Source organism: Rhinolophus sinicus, linkage group LG05, assembly GCF_036562045.2.
Source record: "Rhinolophus sinicus isolate RSC01 linkage group LG05, ASM3656204v1, whole genome shotgun sequence".
NCBI classification, from domain to species: Eukaryota; Metazoa; Chordata; class Mammalia; order Chiroptera; family Rhinolophidae; genus Rhinolophus; species Rhinolophus sinicus.
The window spans coordinates 27,379,484-27,404,467 of record NC_133755.1 but is presented as its reverse complement, the minus strand read 5'-3'; the positions used below and the strand labels follow the sequence as shown (position 1 = coordinate 27,404,467).

General features: G+C 36.5%; 1 long non-coding RNA gene across 1 annotated transcript in view; it reads right to left on the bottom strand.

The window, feature by feature from the left end:
- Nucleotides 1-5,446: 5,446 nt before the first annotated feature.
- The window catches only part of LOC141571527 (uncharacterized), a 38,844-nt gene continuing 19,306 nt past the window's right edge, over nt 5,447-24,984 (bottom strand). Inside the window, exons 4-5 of the long non-coding RNA XR_012496306.1 lie at nt 8,174-8,286; nt 5,447-5,795 (exon numbers count right to left, since the gene is read on the bottom strand). This is a non-coding gene — a long non-coding RNA (uncharacterized LOC141571527). The remainder of the gene's footprint in view (nt 5,796-8,173; nt 8,287-24,984) is intronic.

Here is a 24,984-nt window from a genome sequence, read left to right as displayed (position 1 = left end):
GACTTACTTCACTTAGCATTATAATCTCACGATCCATCTATGTCGTGGCAAATGGCACAGAACAAGACAAACAAGCAAAGAAACAAGAACTGATACATATAGACAATAGTTTAGTCGTTATCAGAAGATAAGGGGGGATGGGAGTGGTAGATGAGGGTAAACGGGGTCAAATATATGGTGATGGAAGGAGAACTGATTCTGGGTGGTGAACACACAATGTGATATATATATGATGTATGACAGAATTGTACAGCTGTAACCTATGTAACTTTACTAATAAACTTTAATAGAAAAAAAAAAGAAAAGAAAGGAGACAGGGCAAAAAAAAAAACACCCAACAAAACAAAACCACCTATTCCAGATTTTTCATTTGGTACCTGCATGTGTTTTGGGAGCTATCACGGATACCTTTTGTTCCAGGTGAAAAGCAATAGGAAAAATACACCAAGGCCTGGAACTCTAGTCCTTATTGGAGTGCTACCATGTTTCCCCAAAAATAAGACCTAGCTGGACCATCAGTTCTAATGCATCTTTTGGAGCAAAAATTAACATAGGACCCAGTCTTATTTTACTATAAGACTGGGTACAATATAATATAATATAATATAATATAATATAATATAGCATAATATAATACAATACTAGGTCTTATATTAATTTTTGCTCCAAAAGACGCATTGAGCTGATGGCCTGTCTAGGTTTTATTTTCAGGGAAACACGGTAGACCTGATTTAACAATTTAAGAGATGGGCTGAATTCAATTTTGAAACATAATTAATCAGATGGAGGTGTGAGTCTGTGAAAAGCACTCCTGGAAGAGAAAAAGTACACAAGAGAAAAAGTACGCAAGACGGTTTGAGATCACCTGGGTAAATGCTTTTTTGGGTGGTTATTCTTGTAATACTCACTCCATATACGTATATGTTTGTTCACAGTAAGGGCACCCCTATTATATAATATGAAAAGGGATATACTTTTGAAATTGCAATAGACACTGTCAATTGCCTTCCCAAAGCACTTTACCAACTTACACACACCCCAATCCATGATACATAAGAATGCTACTTTGTTGCATACTGGTCCACACTAGATATTGCCACTCAACTCATTTTTCATAATTCTATAAGGAAAAACCTTTTCATTATTATTTTTGTATGCATTGCTTTGATCACCAGTGAGGTTGAACAGCTTGTTTTATGGGTATTAGTCATTTTTCCTTCTTCATATTTTCTGATTATATCAGTTGTCCATTTTTCTACTGAATTGTTTGTCATTTTCTTATTTATTTAGGAAGCTTTTTATATTATTGCTATTGATTGTCTTATGCGAAGCAAATAGTATTTCGTCCAAGTGTATTGCTTCTCTTTTTATTTTGGATATGGTGGCTTCCATGATACAGAAATTTAAAAATTCCATTTAATCAAATTTGTAAAATTTCTTAATATTTGATTTTCAGTTTTTATAATGTGTTTGAAAGACCTTTTTCAACTTCAGATTACTGCATTAGTCAACTCAGGCTGCCGCAACAAAATACCATAGGTTGGGAGTTAAATAACAGAAAATTTATTTTCCCACAGTTCCAGAGCCTGAAAAGTCTTAGTTCACGGAGCCAGCATGGTAAGGTTTACAGATGACTACCTACCTGCTGTGTCTTTACATGCCCTTTCCTAAATGCATAGGCATGGAGAGTGGTAGGGGAGGGAGAGAAAGATTCCTCTCTCCCTCTTCTTATAAGACCATCAATTGTATTGGATTAGAATCCCACCCTTATGATGTCATTTAACCTTAATTACCTCCTAAAAGCCCTGTTTCCAAATACAGTCAAATTTCAGGTTCAACATATTAATTTGGGGTTTGAAGGAGTACAATTCATTCCATAGCAATTATTAAGAGGCATTCTTCTATATCGCTTCTGATTTGTTTTTTAATTAAAGTTTATTGGGGTAATAATTGTTAGTAAAGTTACATAGATTTCAGATGTACAATTCTGTAATACATTATCTACATGTATCACATTGTGTGTTCACCACCCAGAGTCAGTTCTCCTTCCATCACCATATATTTGGTCTCCTTGACCCTCATCTATCACCCTCCTCTCCTCTTACCCTCTGATAACTTACCCACTAAACTATTGTCTGTGTCTATGAGTTTTTGTTTCTTAATTTGTTTGTCTTGTTCTTTTGTTGTTTTCTGTTTTATATCCCACATATCAGTGAAGTCATATGGTTCTCACCTTTTTCTGTCTGACTTATTTTGCTCAGCTTAATAATCTCAAGATCCATCTATGTTGCTGCAAATGGTATTATTTTATCTTTTCTTATGCAGAATAGTATTCCATTGTGTATAAATACCAAAACTTCTTTATCCAATCATCTATCAAAGGACACTTTGGTTGTTTCCTTATCTGATTTTTTTAATACATTTAGATATTTAATTCATCTGGAATTTTATTTTCACATCCATATAGAATTAGTTTTCTGGAATATGAATTTAACTTATTTTTCCATATTGATATCATGTTCCCAATATTATTTATTGAATAGCCCATTATTTCCTCACTAATATGAAATAATATTATCAATAAAATAATTAAATGGATACATGAATAATCCTGGACTTTCTTCTTCTCCATTAACTAATTTATGCCAGCACCAAACCCACACTGTTTTATTTCCTGGAGCATTACTTTATGCTTTGACATTTATTAATCATCATATGGATTTAAATTTTTTCTGGGTTATTTTTATCCAAATTCTTATTGATATCAGCTTTAAAATTTGCTTATAAGGTCTCACTTACTAGATAAAAAGTTAATTGGGAATTCAAGCCTGCTTTTACATATCTTTCAGTAAGTCCATAGCTTTTTCATCTCATGAACCTTACCCACTTCAGGCAGCACTGCAATTAGCTGCGATGCGCTCAGGAATCTGTCCCCATCGCTAACCTCCGCTGTCCTCTCATTGGCACTCCTTGTTAGTGTAGCTACTCATCTCTCTTCTCACTGGAGCAGTGAGAAACAACTTCAAACCTTGCTGGGGAAGTAACCTAAACTGGTTTTTGAGGCCGCTTTACTTTTAGACTATCCAGGATGACGTGGCATTGATAAGGGCATTCTCTATGGAGTCCAGACTAGCTACCTGCATCCTCCATGGGGAATTGGGATAAAAATCTCATCTCGTCCTTAAGTATGACGGTCTTTTCTTTCTTAAAAAAAAAATTATTTAATTTGTTAGGGTGACATTGGTTAGTAAAATGATACAGGTTTCAAGAGTACAATTCTATAATGTACCCTCGATATATTGCATTGTGTGTTCACCACCCAGAGTCAGTTCTCCTTCCATCACCATATATTTGACCCCTTTTACCTTCTTCTACCACCCGACCCCCGTTACCCTCTGGTAACCACTAAACTGTTGTCTATGTCTATGAGTTTTGCTTGTTTGTCATGTTAATTTGTTGCTTTCAGTTTTATATCTCATATATCAGTGAAATCATATGGTTCTTGACTTTTTCTGTCTGACTTATTTCATTTAGCATGATAATCTCGAGATCCTTTCCTTTCCTGAGAGACCTCGTGACTGGAATTGATAGGTCAACAGCAAAATATGAATCTTTCTATGTCTCTGGCCAAATATTTTTGCTATCCACCTAAATCCTCCATAGATAGAGAAAATATAATTCTGACATTAATCAGAGAGTAGACTTTACATATCATCAAAGGTTAATAGTCCAGATACACTCAATTGGGTGTTTAAGCTCTTTACGATCTGGATCTCTGCCCTGTGCTCTTTAGCACAGTGCCCACTAAATCCATAGGCCTGTTTAAGCATTTGACATGTGCTTGTTCAAACTGTGATGTGCTATAAATGTAACATACACTGGACTTCGGGACTTAATATTTTTTAAAAGGTAAAATATCTAATTATTTATATAAATTGATACTCTGTATATGAATTACAGGTTTTCCAACAGAGCATTCTGAATGCATCACACTGCCTGGACAACCGTGCTTTACAAATGTTCTTCCTCTCCAATTTCTACCCCACAATACCTTATAGAACAAATATAATTCTGACATTCAGTAGATTAATAGCTAAAAGGCATAATTCACATGCAAAGCCATTTCTGTTCCACAAGATAGTTGACTATGCTAGTCTGATGTCTTCTGCCTACATTTAGTAGTAGACTTGTGACACTGTACTGTAATCATTATTTACATGAGTGTCTGTTTACTTGCTGACCAACTCCTTGAGGTCTGGGATCATGACATGTATATTTTACATAGTACATAGTTTCCACAAACTGAATCAAATAGCCGCCTTCCATATCCTGTTATTTTGAATTAATTAATATAAGTACATATCATGTCAACATTACATCAAAACAAAGTGATATTGAAAAGTTATTGATACTAAAGTAATTGAAATAATGAATTGTTAAAAAGTAATTTAGAAACTTAAACTGAATGTGGTTATCGATAATTATATAATTATCATGAACCATAGTTCTGAGGACTTCTGAGCTAAACAATTGGCTTGTGTAAAACAGTTTTTTTGAAATATTAGTCTGACAATGTTTTGCAGATTGCTTTGGAACAGGAAGAAAACAGAGCTCAGGGAGGAAAGCATTCAGTAATCCAGGCACATAGATGTAGACCCAAAATAGTGTGTTGGAGTGAGAAGATAAAAATTCTAAACGGCAGTTTTAGATTTTCAGTTCAAGGCAAAGCAGAGAGCTATCTTATGAGATTTGTCTGCTGGTTTTAAAGGTAGCTTACCCATTTTCTTTCTGTCAGTCCAGCTGTTTCTATTATGACCTGATATTCTGATAGAAAATGTGTTTTGGGATTGTTCTCTATGGCTTTCGTCCTCATTACAAAGACCATCCCAGAATTATTGTGATGCGTGTAAACCTTTTCCCAGTCTGAGGACAAAGAATCTAGTTTGGAGGAAGAAAAATAGATCTGTCTATGTGTATGTTGCAAAATATTCCATTTTTAGCGATCTTTAACCGTATTGGGCCACACATATTGTAATTTACCTCCAAAAGTTTGTGAAGTTCAAGAGCTCTGAAGTGAGACTACCTGTGTTCAATCCCAGATTGACCTTATTATATGGGTGACGTTGGACGAATCATTTAACCTCTCGGTTTTCTCATCTCTAGAACTGGCATGATAACAATATCTTATGAAAATTGAATGACATCGCAAATACAGAGTACTTCCCACAGTGCCACACACATATTAAGTACTCAATAACTGTTAGCAATTATTAACTTACAGACTTTTTTTGTTTTGCTTTTATGCAGTTATTAGCGACAAGAATCATTTATTCAAAATATTACCTCTGAGGCGAAATCCCAGGGTTAAAAAGTTAAAAATCTGCCTTAAGCCAAATAAAATAGTTTTCTGTTTCATTTTGAAAAATGATATTAATTAAATGTGAAATAATGTTCAAACTTTTTATTTCCTCAAAAGTAAAACAGAACAGAGCACCAATTAATTGAGCAGAAAAATCAATTTTTAAATAGTATTTTCTAAGTCTTTCTTTTTTATCAGAAGCCAATTAATAATGAACAATCTGAAACATGAATGGAGTTAGGATAAAGAACAAACTTGAGACTTGAAAAGTAGAAGCAATCTCATTTTCTGAAAGTCTGATCCAGAAGGTGATTACGTAGGTTGCTGCGAAGACAGGCAAATTCACGGAAGATGCCAAAATGTCATTAACTGTGTTCTTATCCCCATGGTGCCGATTGATAGTAAAATGGTGAGAACACAATTTGCTATCTATGCTCTGTAAGATAAGCATAAGTAAGATTACAAGAGTGTAAGAAAGATTCTGTGCACATAGTTAGCAGAGCTGAAGAAGAAGGATAAAGTCAAAATAACTAAAAAAAATTCATGTTGTACTTGCTGTATGCTTATGGATTGCTTGACAACCCCTCCCCTAAACTTAACGTCACCTGATCCATAATCAGTCCACCATACTAGATTAGCCTTCTTCTACCATCCCGATTGCATTGTAGGTATGCAGGCTACTACCTTCTCTTGAGGAAAGGAAGAATTTATTTGGACATTTGTTCTCCCACTGATCTATATTGTTAAAAAAGTAAATTAGTGATAAAGAGATAATATGGTTCAGACTGTTTTCAGTAGAGATGTGATTTTTTTTTAACCAAAGTAAAAGCTTTGTAATTTTATCATTAAAAAGATGATGAAAGGATTTTAGTATTATATAGTGAAGAAAATGGACCTTCTGAAAAGCAAAAAAATAAAACTATAAATATTAGCAAGTAAAAATATTTATACTGGAAAAATTCTAACAAATATTTTCATAATGTTATGTTAGTTCAAATCTGGATTTCAGAAATGAGAGGACGACAATTTTTTGAATATGGCAAAGAAGATAAAATAACAAAATGACTTTAATGAAAGATTATAACTGAATATACATTGAAGCAAATATATAGACCATAGCAACATTGGAAGAAAAATGTGAAGTGATTCAAGATATGGCCCTGCATTATAAAATATATGGATCCAACTTCAATTTTTCTCTCTCAGCACTCTGCTTAAGTCTATCTTTCCCTGCTCTCCTCCCATTCATAATCAAATGTAGATTATATAAATGATAGGCCTCTACCTCAAACCTGTCAGTTTTATATGAGGTTTAGAGCAATTTCTACACCATATGCATATGTGGCTGTGCATATGTACACCATATGCATATATGACAACTGTTTTGGTCTCTAAAATTGATGGCTACACATTTGTATGCACCAAATAGTTTTCTCACTTAGGAATCTTGTATGAGTTTCCCAGGATTTCCTTTCCTAACATTGTCTTCCTACCCCTGTCTTTTCCCAAACTTCTGCACAGGAAATGGACTTTTCTACTCTCCTAGATGTCCTCTGGTCTCTCTCTTTCTGGTAAAATTCTTGTTCTTTCTCTTTAATGCTTTGTTTCTATTTCCTTACATTGAATAGAAAGTATAATTTCTTCCCATACTCCCTGCCCAATCATACAGAAACCATTCTCATCAAATGTAAGACACCCTTTGGGGGTAAGCCCCAGACGTTGGAATCTGAGGGTGTTGATCTGTGCTCTTACCTCTAGAGTTCTAGAAGAACGACTCATTTTGACCCAGTTTTCAAACAAACAATTGAATAAGCATTTGTTAGGTGATTATTTTGTGCCAGGCTCTCTGCCGGCTTTCGGGAAATAGAGATGAGGAAGCCAAAGACCACCCGCTCCATTCTCCTACTGGAGAAAACAGGCAGCCACACAGCACACTTTCACCTAAGTAGGGCAACAGAAGTGCCAGCAGGCTGTTGTGGCAACAAGTACTTCTTGCCTTTGTAAGGTCCATGAGTGGGTTTTACGGCCCTTCATGCAACATTAAAGACAGCACCTGCCAACCATTTGATATAAACTTGCTAGAAAAAAGAAACTGTGCCACCTTTTCTAGTCTGTTCCATCCTGTTATTTTCCTTAGTTATATGTCCTTTTGACCATAGCCCTTTCTTTCTCTCTTTGTCACTGCACCCCATTTTGGTATCATATTGCCACACTTGTCATTCTGCCACTGGTCTCTATCATCTATCTAGCTATCTATCTAGCTAGCTTTAGGTCTAGCTCTAGCTCTAGCTCTCTATCTCTCTCTGCCAAGAATAATAGGAAAATAGGTATGAATTGGATTAAGGTAAACGAAGCCACAGTTTTTGTTTTGTTTTGTTTTGTTTTTGTTTTTAGAGCAAGAAGGAATAGAGAAAAGAAGGGAGATTGAAAATGAAATATTTATCTTTATAAAGGAATAATTCAAATTTCTAGCTCAAAAAATTTTAATAAAGGGAAATTTATTTTAGAATGAGATTCATAGCTGTGTCCCCACATATACACAATGAAAGTCACATGCAACCATGAACAAGGAAGGAAAATAGAGCCTCTATAGCAGTTGTCCTCTCCCCCTGGATACTATTAGTCTGACAACAGTAAGGTGCTGAAGATAGGAATGTTACTGTATCTCCATGTTAGATCATCCAGGCTCTCATTCACAATGTTGCACAAACCTCGATTTTGTCCTGTACATTCAAGGCCAATATTCTATTGCTAAGATACGACTGCATTCTATTGAGAACCCTTCTATTTAGCAAAGATGTCCCACATATTCACCTAAAAGTGTGTTTTAAATAGATGCAGCTGGTTCCCTGGGGAGGAGTCCAGTGTCACTAGTTCAGGACAGCAGTGATAGCTTCCAGCTTCATTTAGCTTCACAAATCTGTTATCTGGAAAAAGAAATAAGACCTAGGAAAATACATAAGGTGTGTGCAAAACCGCTTTTCCACAGGAGGATTTAGACAACTCACAGGCATTGTGTTAACTCTGCCTTATGGTTCATAACATCAACTGGAGAAACTAATGCAGATGTTGTTAATAGCTGGAGATAAAAAAAGATAAGTAAAAAATAAAGAAGAAAAATCCTTTTATCAGTGAATATCTGTCATACTAAAAATAGAATTTGAATGCTTTTTAGGATTTTCCCCACAGCCCTTTAGGAAGAACATACACCCCCTCCACCTAGTACCCTCTTTGTGGATGGATTCATTTCTACTGTTGTGTGAGCAATCATTGCTATTGTCATGTGTAAGAATACATTTAAAAGGCATGCCAATTTAAATAAGAACAGTCAGACTCTGCTGTTTGAAGAAAAGACTAGAATGCTGTAAGGATTGCTATTTGGCCTCGAATTTCACCTGTGGTGTATAATGAGCTGAGTTATGAAGGGATCTTTTACATAATAGAGCTTCAAGTTAAAAAATGACTTTTCTTTCTTGGGTATGTTAAAATGAGAGCATATGCGTGTGTGTGTGTGTGTGTGTGTGTGTGTGTGTGTGTGTGTGTTTGTCTGTTTGTGTAGCAGCAGATACCAACAGGTGCACAAAAACAATTTTGTTTAGAGTACCTCTTGAGTTCATTCACGTATGTGGCAAATTATGTGCCTTCCAATGAATTCATTTATAGATTGAAAACATCCAAGGGCAGGAAAACTGCTGGGAAAGTAGAAAGAGATGCTGTCAGTGCAGCACTGCTTATTGCCTCATAGTTCTTTGACCTTTCCTTCATTTAAAGTGATGCCAATACCTGGAGCGAGGCTATTACAGTAGATTAGCAATGGGAGAAATAGTCTCTCTTCTCACTCAGTGGAAATATACCTGGGAAAGTAATGCAAATGTACTGTCTATACTAACACTGGCAGAGAAAAGTAGAGGGTGTAATACTGTGATTTAGGACTTACCTAGGAGCATTGATTCAAAGATTCCACTTGTGTTGTATTTGTCTCTTTGCTCCATTTTGTATTTAATGATATTTTGCAACCCTTTGAAAGAAGGGAATCAAACACTCCTCCTCTGGTTGCTTGTTACTGTTAGAGTCCAGGAGTTAGTGCTCACAGCTGGGGAGACACGAGCTTCCGAATTTCTCGGGACCAAAGACTTGGTTCCAGTAGACATCATATTGCTTTGTGCCATCTGTCAGTGAACCACTGATAGCTGATTAAAGAAGATGTGCTTACCAATTGGATGAAATTGGGAAGAGGGTCATTGCTAACCCCAGTGGCATAAGTCCATCATCACCCTGGTGAGCTGTCATCAGTGTGGCGTTATCCACTTAATGACAAGTGCACTTATTTAGTCATCAAACACAGTCAGGATGTAATTGAGAATCAGCTCTATTTTGGTAATAAAATGTCATTCCATCCAGGAGGACAGTCTGCATGAAGACCAGACAAAATGTGTTCCCTAATAGGAAGAGAAAAGGGCACCAAGAATAAAAGAACCCACACACAGCAACAGTGACTGTTATACATAGGGCTGATGTTCATGAACTCTCCTAAGCAGAGGGGTTTGTGGATAAATCCTGGGCAGAGCAAATGCCAGGTTATTCTCCAGACCCCACCAGTGCTTGCGAGTCCCCGACTGCTTGCTAATCTTGTAGGTCCCACATCATCAGCCATCCTCAAATGCAGAGCTTGTGGTGCTGTGGCCTTCATCCTAACAGGTCACTATCTCCTTTCTCATTGGTTCATGTGGCCCATCTGTCTCAAGAGCGCTGCAAATGCTGTACACAACGGAGGCTTTACGTTGCTATTTCTCCATATCCAGAGGTTTAAAGGATTGAGTAAGAATCTGACTTTAATTTGCTTTGGATAAAGGATAATTACAAGGATATGTGTTCTCAGGGCCTGGGTTCTTTGTTATAGGAGATATTCTTTTTGATATACATTCCTCCAGGGTTTATCGTTCATTTCCTACTGTTCCCACCTACTCATCCACTTGACGTCGGGTTTATCTGAAAGGGATTTGGGCTTATGAATCTATAATTATGCCTGTTTAATTTCTTTGTAAGGATAGGAACAATGTGTTAGCTTTATCGGTGAAAACTTGGCCCCCTTTGCCATCAGATTTTCACCTTCCATTAGGATCATAGTAAGCTAAGCGAAAGGAAGAGAAAAAATAAACTCTCTTTCTAAAGGTCAGCCTTCTTAATTAAATGAAAACTCAGGCAGCAGCATTAGAAAATGAAACGACTACAGCCCGTGCTCTTTCTGAGGAGAACCTATAGAGCATGCAGCTTGCCTGCCGGAAGGAAGGCAAGCTGAATTATTCCCAGGTGGGTAAGAGGCAGCAGCATTACAATGGTGGTTTGTTTTTGCAAACAAACAGAGTTGACTGTGTGTGACTGTGGCTATAATGGAGCCCCAAGTCCTGCAACTGTACTGTGTCCAGTCCACCTTATTTCCCCTCCTCTTTCACTTAGCACCACCACGGCTGCCATTCCCTGACACTTTCTGACTTTGCTACCACTGTCTTTCTGCCAAGGCCAGCGTGGGGAAGAAATCAGTAAAGAGCCTCTGGCCTGGGTACGTTCACATTTAGGAATTCACACAAATTCCATGATGCAAGTATCACCACTTTTTTTTTTTCTTTCTTTTAAAAGAAGAGCAAACTGAAATTCAGAGAGGTTAATAAGTTTACCTAAGGTCACACAGATAGTAAAGTAGTATCTGGTTAGATTGGACTGTCTGTCTTCAGTGCCTATTCTCTTTCCATAAGAGCTAGTGTTTGTATTGCTCTGGTTTTCTTCCTGCTGCCTCATTTGGGAATCTCCTAGATGGCAGGCCTCGGAGAATGACATGACACCTCCCCAGGACCACAACAGACACTACTCTGTCTAGACTTTCAGCCTCGCTCTGTGCCTTGCTTTTGGGTCTTGTTTTCCAATAGCTCCTTGGCCCCTTCTCCTTGGTCAGGAGCTCTGTGAAGTCTTCAGATGAATAGGTGAAGCCAGAGGTTTTCAAAAGCAGTGAGAGACTACAGGACTAAGACTGACAGTTTATTCTAACTCCCCTCCTTAGATGGCTGTGTTGTTTCTACCTTCCCCCCAACAGCATTGCGGAGAACAGTGATACCATGACACTGCTCTCCACTTCAAAATTAAAGACTTCTGGATCTGTGATGTTATCCACTGATTAGATTTATAATCAATCAAATAAACATGTTGCTTGTAGTTATTTTTTATCAGTGTCAGGTGTACAAAAATGATTGTAGTTATTCTTAATAAACATATAGGATCTCTTAAATTGTTAAAAACTATCACAGAATCCTAAAAAAATCAGAGCAATATTCAAGACTATGATTGTTTTCATATAAACAAAGGATTCCAATTAATTATACTTATGAAAACTCTTAGATTTACAGGCTTTCTCAGGGAATGAGTGTGTTTTGAGACACGGTTGCCACCCTACACCAGTCCACAGATGGGGCACTATCCAAACTGAGCTCCAGGAGCAGCCATTGAAATTGTGGGATGTGACATCTTCTAAAATAGAAGGTAGTGAAACTTTACGGTTTAAAGTAATGGTTTGCATCTCTGGTTGCAATTAGAATTTCCAGGTAGTTTTTAGAATCAGTGTCTGAGCTTCACTTGAAGCAATTAAGTCAGAATCTCTGGGGGTAGATCCACGCATTAGTAATGTTTTAAAATCACTGGTTTAGATCATGGGATCTGGAAATATGGAAATTGAATTTGAATCCCAGTATTTAAACTCTCTAAGCTTCAGGTTCTTTATCTGCGAAAGAAGGCTATGAACTGTTCTTACTTTATAAGATTGTGAATATAACCCCTGCCATCGCACTTCTAGTAAATCTTTTTTTTTTTAATTTATTTTTTAAATTTATTGGGGTGACAATTGTTAGTAAAATTACATAGATTTCAGGTGTACAATTCTGTATTACATCATCTATAAATCCCATTGTGTATTCATCACCCAGAGTCAGTTCTCCTTCCATCACCATATATTTGATCCCCTTTATCCTCATCTCCCATCCCCCACCCCCCTTACCCTTTGGTAACCACTAAACTATTGTCTGTGTCTATGAGTTTCTGTTTCTCATTTGTTTGTCTTGTTCTTTTGTTGTTTTTGTTTATATACCACATATCAGTGAAATCATATGGTTCTCTGCTTTTTCTGTCTGACTTATTTCGCTCAGCATTACACTGTCAAGATCCATCCATATTGTCACAAACGTTCCTATATCATCTTTTCTTACCGCCGAATAGTATTCCATTGTGTATATATACCACAACTTCTTTATCCATTCATCTATCGAAGGACATTTTGGTTGTTTCCATGTCTTCGCCACCGTAAACAAAGCTGCACTGATCATTGGAGCAAACGTGTCTTTATGTATAAATGTTTTCAGATTTTTTGGGTAGATACCCAAGAGAGGGATTGCTGGGTCATATGGTAATTCTATTCATAATTTTTTGAGGAACCTCCACACTGCCTTCCATAGCGGCTGCAACAGTCTGCATTCCCACCAACAGTGTATGAGGGTTCCGTTTTCTCCACAGCCTCTCCAACACTTGTTACTATTTGTCTTATTGATGATAGCCATTCTGACTGGGGTGAGATGATATCTCATTGTGGTTTTTATTTGCATTTTTCTGATGATTAGTGATGTTGAGCATTTTTTCATATGTCTATTTGCCATTTGTATGTCCTCTTTGGAGAAACGTCTCTTCAGGTCCTCTGCCCATTTTTCAATTGGGTTGTTTGTTTTTTTGTTGTTGAGTTGCATGAGTTCCTTGTATATTCCGGATATTAGCCCCTTATCGGAGGAACTGTTTGCAAAAATCTTCTCCCATTCATTTGGTGGCCTTTTTATTTTGTCGATGGTTTCTTTTGCTGTGCAGAAGCTTTTAAGTTTCATATAGTCCCATTCGTTTATTTTAGCTTTTACTTCCATTGCCTTTGGAGTCAAATTCATAAAATGCTCTTTGAACCCAAGGTCCATAAGTTTAGTACCTATGTTTTCTTCTATGCAGTTTATTGTGTCAGGTCTTATGCTTAGTCTTTGATCCATTTTGAATTAATTTTGGTACATGGTGACAGATAGCAGTCCAGTTTCATTCTTTTGAATGTGGTTATCCAGTTCTCCCAGCACCATTTATTGAAGAGGCTGTCTTTCCTCCATTGTATGTTTTTAGCTTCTTTGTCAAAAATTATCTGTCCATATTTATGTGGTTTTATTTCTGGGTTCTCAATTCTATTCCGTTGGTCTATGTGTCTGTTTTTTTGTCAATACCATGCTGTTTTGATTATTGTGGAACTGTAGAAGCCAAAGTCAGGAAGTGTGATACCTCCATTATTGTTCTTTTTTCTTAAGATTGCTTTGGCTATTCGAGGTCTTTTGTGGTTCCAAACAAATCTGATGAGTTTTTGTTCTATTTCTTTAAAAAATGCCATTGGGATTTTGATGGGGATTGCATTGAATCTGTATATTGCTTTGGGTAATATGGCCATTTTAACTATGTTGATTCTTCCAATCCATGAGCATGGAATGTCTTTCCATTTCTTTGTGTCTTCTTCAATTTCTTTCAAAAATGTCTTATAGTTTTCAGCATATAGGTCTTTCACATCCTTGGTTAAGTTTATTCCTAGGTATTTTATTCTTTTTGCTGCAATTGCAAAAGGAATTGTTTTTTGTATTTCTTTTTCTGAGATTTCATTGTTAATATATAGGAAGGCAATGGACTTTTGTACGTTGATTTTGTAGCCAGCAACTTTACTGTATTCGTTGATTGTTTCTAATAGCTTTTTGGTGGAGTCTTTAGGGTTTTCTATTTATAGCATCATGTCATCTGCAAAGAGTGATAATTTAACTTCTTCATTCCCAATTTAGATGCCTTTTATTTCTTTCTCTTGCCTGATTGCTCTGGCGAGGACTTCCAACACTATGTTGAAAAGCAGAGGTGATAGGGGACAGCCCTGTTGTGTTCCTGAACGTAGAGCAAAGGGCTTTAGTTTTTCACCATTAATTATGAGATTAGCAGAGGGCTTGTCATATATGACCTTTATTATGTTAAGGTATTTTCCTTCTATACCTATTTTATTAAGTGTTTTAATCATAAATGGATGTTGTATCTTGTCAAATGCTTTTCCTGCATCAATTAATATAATCATATGATTTTTGTCCTTTATTTTGTTTATGTGATATATCACATTGATGGATTTGCATATGTTGAACCATCCTTGTGCCCCGGGGATGAACCCCACTTGGTCGTGATGAATAATCTTTTTAATGCATTGTTGTATTCGATTACTAAATCTTTAAAAATAGCAATGATGATTAAGAAACATATCACTGTTGCTCAAATACTTTAGTATTTTTTTAAAGTAAAAAGGATAATATACTAACAATTAAGCCCATTATTTTCTCAGATTCAAAAAATATGTAAAATATGATTAATATAGGATGGGTCAGAAGATACTCATAATTCAGTCAAACCTGCAGAAATCCTACTAAACCCTGAACATGGAGCATCCACTAGAGATAACACCTGGCTAAAGTCTGGCAGTAAATACTCTGCCACTGGAGTTTTGCCCTTGGCTAACTAATCTTTCCATTCTAACCACACTCTGCTTTATCTCGTATGTCCACATTACTTCAACTCTCTCTCAAATACCAAGCTAGAACTTATAGTGACCTGTTACTCACCTTTAGTGACCTCAAGTACTTCAAAGTTAACCTTCTCCTAAGTATTATTGCAACAAAAATTGTGGAGTTTATCACTCTACTTTTTGTTTTCGACATGATTTATGAGACTAATGCATTTTTAAAAAATTGTTAGTCTAAAAACTAGTATTATTCTAATTTTGCTTTGTAACTCAAAATTTTGATTTCTATGTAATGTACAAGACTAATGCATTTAACAGAATTATCAGATTACATTTTTGGACACACAGTGTGTAAAGATGTAATTTGGTGATATCAACAAGCAGAAGGTGTAGGGGATGAAGCTATAAAGAGATTTTGTAGGTTATTGAAGTTAAGCTCGTATAAATTCAAAATAGTGTGTTATAAGTTTAGAATGTTAAATGTAATCCCCATGCTAATGGCAAGGAAAATAGCTATAGAATATAAACAAAAGAAAATGAGAGAGGAATTTAAACATTGCACTATAAAAAAATAATCAGCTAAAAGAAAGCAGTAATGCAGGAAATGAGAGACAGAAAAGCTATAAGGCATAACGAAAACAAATAGCAAGATGATGGAAGTTCTCTCTTACCAGTAATTACTTTAAATGTAAATGAATTAAACTCTCCAATTAAAAGAAAGAGATTAGCAGAATGGATACAAAAACACGATCCAACTATATGTGATGTACAAGAGACTCACTTTAGATCCAAAGAAACAAATAGATTGAAAGTGAAAGGGAGGAAAAAGATATTCCATGCAAATAATAACCAAAGAGAGCAGCATGGCTATATTAATATCAGCAAAATAGACTTTAACTCATAAAAGACTACAAGAGGTAAAGGACATTGTATATTTTTAAAGTTTCAATACAGCAAGAAATATAACAATTACAAACATCTGTGCACCTAATGACAGATCATCAAAATATATGAAGCAAAAGCTGACAAAAGTGAAGAGAGGAATAGACAGTTCTACAATAATGGATGCAAACTATAGCCACTCCAAAATGGTTATGGAACCACAAATCCAAGTGAAGCTGGTAGAACTGACGTTACATGGATTTATGTCAGCTTAACTTTCTCACCCTCGAGCAAGTACATTTTCTCTAAGAAGAGAAAGTGAAAGAAAAAAATAAAGGAAGATGAACAAGAAACTGAGAAGCACAGAGGAATAAATTAGGTAGTTGATAATCAAACGAAGAAAGGAAAGGATTCAGGAAGACAAGGTAAAAGCAAGAAACAGTCATGGCAACTTGTAATCAAATAGTAAGAAGCCTCTACATTAGTTTCCTCAGTCCAGTTGCAAGACTTAAGCTCTGGACCAGCTCTCACATTGTTTTCTTACTCTTCACTTATCATTCACTATAGGCTAATGTGTCTGCCTTAGATCCTCTTCAGAAAACTGTGAGACTATGAATAGAACCATCAAGAAAAGGAAAGGAGGGTACGAACCAATGGGCTATTACCACTGATCCTGAAGTAGACTTATATAAGTCATGGTCATCAAAAGAAACTTTCTGTGATTGTTACCCAAGACCACTGGTGTTATAAACCAGTGTGTCTCAGTTGTGGCCAGGTTAGAATCACCTGGGGAGCTTTAAAAACAAAACAAAACAAAAAACAGCCAGAACCCACCATTAGAGATTCAGATTTAATTGATCTGAAGTAGGCCTTTATACTTTTTATTTAATTAATAAATAACTATAATGTGATCTCAAGTTTAGAACCACCTTTACTAGGAAAATTTCCGAAATATGCTGCTGGCTTATTGATTGCTAAAATAACTAATTTTGACTGTTGTGAATTATTCATCTTTATTTGCTTGAAATCCAAGGGCATTTTCTCAATGCTTTGATCTCATTCATCTGACAGCTTAAAAATCGTTCATCAAATTGTTTTTAACACATATACAGGGCACTGTGTAACAACTTTTGTATCTTATTGCATTTTATTTTAGCCAGTATCTTACAGGGAGCTCAAGTCAGTCTGAATTCAAACCCATTAAGTCTTTGATCCAGAGTCCAAACTATACCTCTCTTATTACACTTCTCAAAAGGCATTTTAGCATCTTGTCCTCCACAGTTGATACCCTGCTGGTTGTATGGAATGGAAATCAGTGAATTTTGAGCCTATACCAATCCCATCCTTCTGGAAGAAAACTCACCTATATCAGAAACAGAATGAACTGCCTACCGCTACCACTCTCCTCATGTCTGTTATTGGGGGAGCTTCTGACAGTGTTGATTACTCTGATTTTGAGAAGATACAGTGAGGGTATACATATCTTTCTAAATCCTTATATCTTAACAGGATGTTAACAGTCAGCTATCATCAGAGCAAAGCTTTAAGGTTTCTCCTTTTTTTTTTATAATCAAAGCACCACATGAAGCACTTCAGTGAATGACGGATTTCCCAAAGACAAGTTCAAGCACTACTGATAACAGTCCCAGAATAGAGATGTTGGAATGAACAAGTGGAAAGAATCTTAGAGCTGCATTCGGAAGATACTGACTAAAACTGACTTGGAATACTTCCATACTTCATGACCTTGAGCAGGTCATTAAATCCAATATCTTTACCATGGAAATGGTAGTTTCTGCTCCAGCCAGACCACAAAGTGATACAGTGAGCACATAGGAGGCCATCTTTAGGAGAAAATTTTGTACTTTTGAAAAGTACAGTACAAATGGATATTTTTTATTCCTCTTCCCTCTGTCACTTGTCTCTACTCCTCTCCACGAGGTACGTGAGTTCTCTAAGCACCAGCATCGCAGATACATCTCTGCAGGAGCACAAGATGCCAAGTGGCTGAGCAAGGCGCCCAGTGCAGGCAGGCTGAGGTCAGAGGTTAGCCTGGACTAATGGGACCAGAGAAGAGGGTGATACATTAGGGGAAAAAGAATCAGAGAAATGTAATGCACACCTCTACTGTGCTTTCCAGAATTTACTTTGCAAAATGTTAAAAGTATTTATTTCTTGTAGGTGTAGAGTTTGATGACACTTTTAAGTTTTCTTTATGGAGTATCAAGGGATTCTAAGGAATAGGGACAAGGCTATCAAAAAGACTAATGCAGAAAGCTCATTAAAAAGGCTTAATTATATTGGGAGAGAAATTCAACACTTGATCCCCAGATGCTGAAAACTTATGACCAATAATACAGTCCCAGAAACAGAAGGAAGTAAGACAGCCTTAAAGAAGCCGAATTTACACGTTGACATTTGTCTGATTCACTGTAAAGGAAAGAGCATGAGTTAAAACACAATGAATCTGTTTCTAGCAGGCAGTCATAACAAAGCATGAGCCCAGGGAACCCTCTGATGTGTACCTTTATTCTGCATATTAAATTAATCATAAAATAGTAAGTATTTCTTACTAAGAATAACAATGGGTCAAGAGCGATGCTGTGATTATCTCCAATGATTTTCAGTACATTTCACAAGATGATTACTGTTCTACCCCGTCTGCATCATCATCTGCAGATTGGAAAATAAAGACTCAGAGAGACAAAGCACCAAAGGGTATAGAATCTAATGGGGGTTTTTTTGCTTCTTTGTTTGTTACCCTTTTTTCCTCTTGGAATCAAAGATTTGCTTTGGCTTCATAATTAATATAGAAGGCTACACTTTTTCTTTTAATAAGCTGTATTCTTAGCAAATAGTAAAGACAAAGATTGAAAAAACAATCTATTTCTATGTCCTCGGTTTCCAAGAAGTGAAAGTTGGGAGAAATTTATAGCCCAAACTATACTCCTCTTATAGCTAGGAAATAATAAAACTAAAATTTCCAATGGAAAGAAAAGTGTTTGTAGATTGATAATAGAAATAGTAAAAATTAGCAATAGGGCAATTATTTATTAGAAGAAATGAAACAGCAGTATATTTAATCAACATGTTAATATGAGTCACAGATTTATTTTGAATCCATGTTTATTTGGAAAAAGTATGTCTTTAAGAAAAATACTTTATTTTGTAAGGATAAAAATCACATTGTAAATGAGATGCTTATGTAACCTCTAATACTAAAACAGGTGGTATTGACAACCTTAGTTAAGAAGTCATAATGATAACATTAACAAATTGGCATGTTTTTAGTCAGATTGACACTACTCAAGACACAAGAATAATTGACATTCCCTCAGTAAAATGTAGAGTGAAGGAACATAATCTGTGAAGGAACGTCTGATGTCTATAGGAAAATTAAGGTCAAGGACTTGGCAAAATATGTTATAGACTATAACAGATGTCCCAAATGTAATCACATTTCTATTAAAACTATAGGGGTACTCAGTTAATAGAACCTAGAATCACAGAATTGTCAAACCCAAAGGGATGTTTAGAGCCTAGTCATTCCCATTATTTTAAAGCTGAGAAAACTGACATGAAAAGAAGGTTAAATGATTAGCCCAAGGTCCCAGAGTTGGTTATCAGTGTCTGGACTAGAACCCAAGTTTTTCCTGCTATTTCAGGTTATTCCCCACTCATGATAAATGAAGGGACATTTTAATGTTTTACTTAAAAATAGATTCAGAGTAAATTGTACTGTGTGGTAAAATTAGATACAGGAAGAGTAACAAAACAGACCAATGCATCTTTTGGATCTTTCCTGATTCCTGCTCCTGGGTATTGCCCAATCTTGTACTTAACATTAAAGTCCAAATTCCAGGGTATGCTACCATTCTCCAGACATTAAAAAAAAAAGATGTCAAATTAATTTTAAATCTAAAACACACTTTTTTTTTTTTAAGTTCGGTAAAGATCAGCAAATATTAGCACCATGCTAGTCTATAGGTGGCAGTTCTTCCTTCAAATTCAGATGATGAACAAACACTTTCTCAGTTAATCAAGATTTAATATTATCCAAAGTTTGGGTATTAAACTAAACTTATGTGAATCACAACAGATTTGGCTACAAATCGGCAGATACTTACACTAGTGAAATCAAAAACACTATAGTGAGTTTCAGATGCTTTCTTTCATAAGTAAATCAATTTGACAATGGAGCAACAGCATACTTAGAGGGGATTAATATATGTTCTAAGATGCATTTATCACTTTTGATTTTTAAGACTTTATAAACCAAAAATTACAAACTCTGAGTTCTATTATAATCTCTTTTTTTCATGTCAGGAGGGACTCTAGCTCCAACATTTCATCAGCCTACTGGGATAGACTTTCTACAGGATAAACACCAATAAAATGAGGAGAATATAGTTGACTTTCATCCCAATAATAAAGATGCAGAGCTATAATCTCTCCCCATCTTTGTCAATGGCAGAACTCGTCCTTGTACCCAGTAACTCCTCACTTGTGCCCATCAACCATCTCTAATCATTTAACTTTATGAAGACTGTCTCTCACGGCTTTAACTTTATGTCAGTGGTTCTCCAGCATATGGGTATCAGAATCTCCTAGGGAACTTGGTAAAAATACCAAGGTTTGAAGTAGGATAGGTTTATGCTCTATCCTACTTCAGGAGTCTGGGACTCTATGAGCTTTATTAGATGTCCAGGTGGTTATGTATGCAGCCAATTTGAGAAACATTACTGTAGTGTATGCTCTTAATAGCTCCCTGCCAGATAATGGCATTCGCTTCTTAATTTGTTTGCTTTATACCCGCTTCTTTCTGCACCAATGCATTCTTCAGCCAGTCAACAAACTTGAAAAAGTCCAAGCTTAAAAACTAACATAAATAATGGTTGCTTATCAGACTCAAGAGTAAGTCCAACTTTATTATGCATCTAAGGACTTTCAGGATTTGGGTTTTGTAGTCCTCTCCAGCCTCATTTTTCATTACTCCAAATTACATGTACGTTCCCTTCATGCACAAAGCTTTCTCAGAATATGTGTCTTTTGCATATTCATCCACATATTCATTCAAAAATTATTTATGTGTTTTTACCATCTGTATAGCACAGGATAGGGTGGTGAACAGATGGAAATCATACCAGTGCTCAAGGACAGAAGAAAAGAAAAAGAAACACATTGAATTTAATGAGAATTGGGATAAATACTATCTTGAGTAACTATAGGGTGTTGTGAAAGCATATAATAGGGGCCTTACTTGGCCTGGGGATTTTCAGAGGTAGCTTCCTCAAGGAAGTGATTTTTGAGCTAATATTTGAGGTTTGGATAGAAATTACCAAGATAAAAGGAAGGAGGTTTAGAGGAGCCTTAAAGATGGAACAGAATGTGCAACAGTCTTGTGGTGGGAGGAGAATAATATTTTTCAAGGAACTACAAGAAGGTTATATAGGTTAAAACAAAAAAAAAAGGGAAGGAGTGGGTCGCCAGAGATAAAGTTAGGGATAGGAGCAAGAAACATTCCATGTAAGGACTTGTTAGGTATTGTTTTTCTTTATCCTAAGGAAAATTGATAGTTATTAAAAACTTTTAAGCAGATATGCATTTGAAAAGATTATTCTGACCACAATGTAGAGAATGGATTAAAGGATGAAAAGCTTGGATTACCTACTGCTTTCCAGAAGGCCCTTGCAGCAGTCCAGGAGAAAATAGAAGGTGCATGGACTAGGCTCTGAGCACCAGAGCTGCAGCAGGAAAGATGGTGAGGGAAGACAAATTTAAGGCATGCCTTATGCTCTACTCAAATAATCACCTTTTTCCCCACCTCATCTTTTGTGTTTCTCTACAAGGGCTAGATTAAATTGGGATTTCTTCCTCTGGGTTCTCTTAGCACTGGGCATTTACTCTTGCTCCATTTTAAATATTGGGTTCTACTTCTCTCCTACACTGAAATGTAAATTACTAATTATCTCTTATCTCCACTGCCTAATTGGAGATAAGACTAATCCCATGCTTCAATAAGCATGAATGAATTGACCATGAATTGACCAGCCATGTGATCTTGGGCAAGTGATTGCAACTATAGACCTCAATTTCATCACTTAATAAGTAACCTCATCCGCTTATCCATTGTGAGTCCTCGGAGCCAAATCCCGGCAAGCCAATCATTTTCCTGGCACTGTGTACTGACACTGCATCAGGCAGATCACAGTAAGCAAGATATAACTGAAAAGGATTTCATGAAGAGACTTTTTAGAGATGTTGGGGCAGACTCAAAGGACCAATAAAATATATAAGAAACCCAGGAGCTCCAGAGTCAGGAAGCCTCTACCACACCTACATGTGCAAAGATAAGGGTAAGGAAGAGTGTTAATGAAGCCTAGTGAGAGATGGAGCTGTGGGTGTGGGTCTGTTCATCAGAGGTTGTGGTCAGAAGGGCAGCCACTGTCAGGACTGTGGCCAGACAGGGCATGAGCTGGTGGTTGGAAGGAACTACCTCTACTCCCAGTGTTCAGTATCTTTTCAGTGTCTCTCATTGACTGGGTGCATCTGAAAGCCAGAAGGCAAGGAAATCCAAGTGGTTCTGTTCTTGAGATCAATCTCCCAGGCCACTGAGCAGGATATAGAAAGTGGAAGGATGGATCTAGGGAGGGAAATGGAGAATAATCAAAAGAGGAAGAAAATGTTTACACCACGGTTTAAGAAACATGGGCGACTGAGCTTAGTAAACCAGAGAAGTGAGTCCGATGAAGCTTTCTAAATGATGATGTGGGTCAGATAGGAGCAGAAATAAGAACCTGGAGAACTCAGACCGGGGACTACAGAATCTTGGAAATAGTGGCAAGAAAAGATGAACTAAATGGGCACATAGGAAGTTAATACAGCCAAGTGCTTAGGTATGACTCTTTTGCTATCTTTCACATTTCTGTCCAAATCTGTATTTAAAAGGCAATAATAAAAAATTTTCCAATCATTAAATCAAGTGATCTCAATACATACATATACATCATCTATATGAATATATATAATATGTATATATTATATATAAAATATATAATATTATTGTAACTGCAGTAAAATACCTTTTTACTCTCTAAAACTCAGAGACTTTTGTGTCACATACTCTATGCAATTTGATTTAAAATATTGAAAACTCTATGACCTAGGAGTGTAAAAGTAAGTGAAATTCAATATACCCAATATCCAATGTCAATTGAAAAATTCTTCATATGAACATGCATAATTACTATTGATCTACAGAGAAGCAACTGTGTGTTAAGCAGGCACTAGAGGTTTTAAAGATCTCATACTATCAAAACTGCACATGGAAGATACTGTAATCCACAGCTTTATGGATAAGAGCCTGAGGCTTAAAGAGGAAGGTAATACACCCTATATGACAATGATAGAAAGTAGAAGACTGGGGTCCATACTCAGATCTCTGACTCTGGAGCTCTCATTCTTTCTTCTATGTGCCATTGAAGCAATGGAGCTGCCCAAAGTTGGGGTTAAAGAAGTGTTTGCATGTTACTACAGGAGTAGTAATGAGAATTTACTTTCTTTTCTAATGAATGGGGGAAATATATCAAAAGAGATGGAAATTTTGAGTTAATTGGTTTAGGAAATGAGATAGTGTGGTCAAGCAAGAGTACATCATGCCCAATAGACGTTTATTACAGAATGAATGAGCCTGTCCTAGAGTCCTGGGGAGAGTTTATGATCCTCAGGTTAGGCTTGAAAAGTGTGTCAGCGGGATGGACAAATTGGAGCTGAGACTGCAAAAGGGGATAGGTAGCAATGAGGAATTGTTTGTGGGAAAGTTTGCTTTGTCAGTCTGCCTTCCTGGACAACTCAGATGTCTTTACATCACCTATCTACTTGCTGCATTGACTCATTTCATTTCTTCTTTAATTCTAAAAGCAAATTTGATTGCTTTCTACATTTCATGCACACTTCTAGGTGCTCGGACATATCAAGACAAAGTGACACACCCTTTCCCCTCTCAGAGTTTTACATCTAATGGAAGACAGAGAGCCACAAACCAGCAAATGTAATCTTATATGACAGGGACTAAAATAGCTGTTAAGGGTGCTCCAGAGGAAAGTACATCTTTATCATTAAAAGGTCAAAAGGGTTCCCTTTCAAGATTTGGTCTTGAAGAATGAAAATTAAATGGGTAGAGGGGAAAAAAAATAAGGTTTAAAGTAGAGAGAAAAACACCTATGAAATCCTTGAAGACAGAGTCAAATCATTTGATATGACCAGAGCAGAAGGTGCTGGTGGGACACGAATGGAATATGAGCCAAAAGAAGTAGGCAGATGCCAATTCATGAAGTACCTGGTACACCAAGCTATGGAATTTGGGAGTAACCACAAAGCTCTGGAGAGCCACTGAAAGATTTCAATCAGTGGAATGATAAAATCAGATTCAAGCTTAGTAAAGATCGTATTGGATACAATATTGAGAAGAGATAGGAGGAACTCCAGGAAAGAAGCACAGAAGTTGGAAAGCTTGTTTTAGACCTGGGTGATTGTACAAACAGTTGTGATAATTACTGACACCAGGAACATGGGAGGAGAAGCAGACTGGATTAGAGATAAACAGAAGTTTTCAACCTAATTATTTTCCCGTAAGTTCTCAATATCCCTCCTTTAACACGTTAAGAAGAAGAAGGGAAAATATATACAAGTGATAAGGAGTGGATATGATTATGCTTGTGTTTATATTCTGCTCCTGAACAGAATATATGCTTCCAGGGAACCGTGTTTACTGGCAATACCCAGAAACAGGAGAGATGAACAAAGCTTGAGCCCCGAGGGGCAATGGCAGTGAGAGCCACCCATTCTCACCCCTTTCCAATAGTCTCCACTCCTCAAGATTTCCAAAGATAGGAAGGCCCTTCTTCACTGTCATTTAATGGTGATCTCTGAGGGGGAAAAACAAGTCTGTTAGGAATGAATGAGCTCACTACGAATATGGTTTTTACTTTGGTACACTTACCTTTTGCCAAGTCGTGTCTGTTACTATGTTTCCCCGAAAATAAGACCTAGCCAGACAATCAACTCTAATGCATCTTTTGGAGCAAAAATTAATATAAAACCCAGTCTTATTTTACTATAATATAAGACCGGTTCTTTAATG